Source organism: Rattus rattus, chromosome 7 (assembly GCF_011064425.1).
Source record: "Rattus rattus isolate New Zealand chromosome 7, Rrattus_CSIRO_v1, whole genome shotgun sequence".
Taxonomy (NCBI): domain Eukaryota; kingdom Metazoa; phylum Chordata; class Mammalia; order Rodentia; family Muridae; genus Rattus; species Rattus rattus.
The window spans coordinates 58,346,137-58,348,820 of NC_046160.1; the positions used below are offsets into that span (position 1 = coordinate 58,346,137).

At 40.9% G+C, this 2,684-nt stretch overlaps 1 pseudogene; it reads left to right on the forward strand.

The window, feature by feature from the left end:
* The first annotated feature begins 491 nt into the window (after window positions 1-491).
* Window positions 492-1,766, forward strand: LOC116905691 (annotated as a pseudogene).
* The last annotated feature ends 918 nt before the right edge of the window (window positions 1,767-2,684 follow it).

The window sequence follows — 2,684 nt, forward strand, 5'->3', positions numbered from 1 at the left end:
TGATCCTCTGGCTCTTATAGTCTTTCTCTTCCTTTTTTTTTGTGATCCCTGAACCTTCTGTACAGGAATTGTGCTATATTGTATTGGAACTGGGATCCACAACTCTGCATTTTGATTGGTTGTGATATCTTTAATAGTCTCTGTTTGGGACATGATGGAAATGGCTTTCTCTTGATTGTTCCTATGTTTACATACATTTGTTAAAGATCCTCGAGTATGTGTGTGTGTGTGTGTGTGTGTGTGTGTGTGTATGTATGAACAAAATATATTGAATTTTTCTGAAAAGACAAGAAATACAAGACTAGAGAACTAAAATTGTATTTTACTGCTGCACAACAGAGCAACTTAAAGAAGCCTATTCCAGGCATTTCCTGGAACATAGAGGCACCAAGTTGGGTATGGCACATGCTTCCACGGAGAGGACTGTACACTGACAAGGATGATGCCACATTGTCTATGCTGAGAAACAGAGGACAGAGCCTCTTCTTGCCATGAGTGTCACCCCAGAGGTGAAGAGTCGTGGGATGAAGTTTGCTGAAGAGCCTGCTGAAGCATGGATGGACTCAAGACAAAGGCCTGGGCTGGAAAGAGAATGGCATCACCCAGGCCCTCAAGGTGACACTGAAGCCAGATACCCATGGGGTGGGACATGCCCTTGCCAAGGAGTTTACAAACCAGTGGTAAAGTGATCTCTTAACAAGACTACTGTCAACTTGGTAATGGACTCGGGCAAGGATGGAGTGCAGATAAGGCACCTTTCCAAGGAGACCACACAGTGCTATCACTCCATGCTCAGCTTGCTGTATCAGAAGTTTGTGAAGACAGCCACACTAACCTCAGGTGAAGAGAAGTCTGGCAGAGACTTGGGGAGCTGCAGTGATATTGATAACCATGAACCCATGCCCCCAAAGATTCTGACTGATGAGATGCTTCTCAAAGCTTGTGAGGGGTGAACAGTACACAAGGCTGCCAAGATTGGAGTCACCATGAAAGTCAAGCTTGTTTGCCTGGAAGCTCAAGAGCAGGTCTGCCTGGCTCGACTCAAAGGCTCTAAGGACATGGGTACTTCTCAACCACTGACTGATAGCAAGCCCCCCCCACAAAAAAAAAGAAAAAGAAGAGGAAGCAGAAAGAGGAGGAAGAGGCTGCAACAACTGAAGAGTCTAGGTGAGGAGCTCCTGAAACATACTGACAAGAGCTTCAGGAAAAGCAAGAATAAATAAAAGAAGAAAGATGAGAGAGAAAAGGAACAGTTATAGGAAGTGAGGAGGAAGAGGCTGCTGGAGTGAGTGGGCCTGGAGAATTGAGCACAGAGTAATATGATCAATCTTCCAGGAAAAAGAAGAAAAAAGGAGGAGGCAGTGCCGAAGGTTAAGAAAAACATATGTTTATATGTATGGGTTGGGTTGCCCTCCTAGACTGCCTGTTTTTAATCATGATTAAATGAGAGCTTGGGCCCTGAAAAAAAAAAGAAAGAAAGAAAAAGAAAGCCTACTCTAAGCCTGAACCACTTCAAAGGTGAGGAAGCTCATATTTTGAGGCACATGCAGTGGAATTTCACTTTCCAGTGGGTCTCAGCACAGGGTTCCAAGGTGGCAGCAGTCCCTACAGTCATATGCAGTGAGTGACCCTCCAGTGGAAACCAATATGAGATATGATCAAAATCTCAACTGTCAGGCAAAATTCCTGGGTCTGAGTAGCTTCAGCACAGGAGGTAAAGGAGTGGTGAAGGCTGCCAGGAGAGAGAGAGAGAGAGAGAGAGAGAGAGAGAGAGAGAGAGAGAGAGAGAGAGAGATCATATTTATATCAGCTGTGGCCGTGTCAGAATCAGTTCTCAAATGCAAATGAATAGACATGTTTTTATCATTAGAGACCATGCATGTCTCGAGTTCTACTCTGTAATTGCTAGGACAATAGAAACATAGATAACCTTCCCGTCTCTCTACCTAAAGAGTTAAATGATCTATAATACATCTCAGAAGAGAGACTGTTCAGATTTTGAGAGTAAATTTGTGTTCTCTCAATAAAGTGTCTAGCATCATAGTAAAGCTGAAATCATGGGTTTTTGTCTGTTTTTTCTAATTAGTCTTCTCCATGGATAACTGACAATAATTACTAGAAGGTTCTCAAACTATAATTTGTTAGAGATATATGCTGACTTGCCTGACAAGGACTGATATGTCTTCTAAAAGAAGTGAATGCAAAGCTTGCAGCTGATAATCTTTAATATTCTCTTTGATCTGTCCCCAAATGAGGTCTGTGCATGCAATTGAGCTGTAAAGATTCCAAGAGGGTTCTACCTAGTTTGGTGAAAGAAAATTCAACTCCAGATGCTTAAAGAAGTCTTCATCTAATGAAATCAGTAGAATGTCAAACTGGGCAGGGTGGAATTTGAGTATTTAATGTTTTTTGCTTTTAACACAAAAGCAAAGTTATTTGATTTTAGATGCTAATATTCATCAATCTGATTTTGGCATTGTAGTCTCAACTTACAAAATTTATAATGGAAGAAGCTTTATCTGCAATTTGAGCTATTTTGTTATTAAAAATTTTCAGAATATTTTAGTATCATTATTTGATTTTAACACAAAATCTCTAGCTGTTTGTAATACAGGATGAAAATCAGAATAGAATGTGATGGACTTGAGTACTGCTATTCATTTAATTTATGCTCCATTAACTTC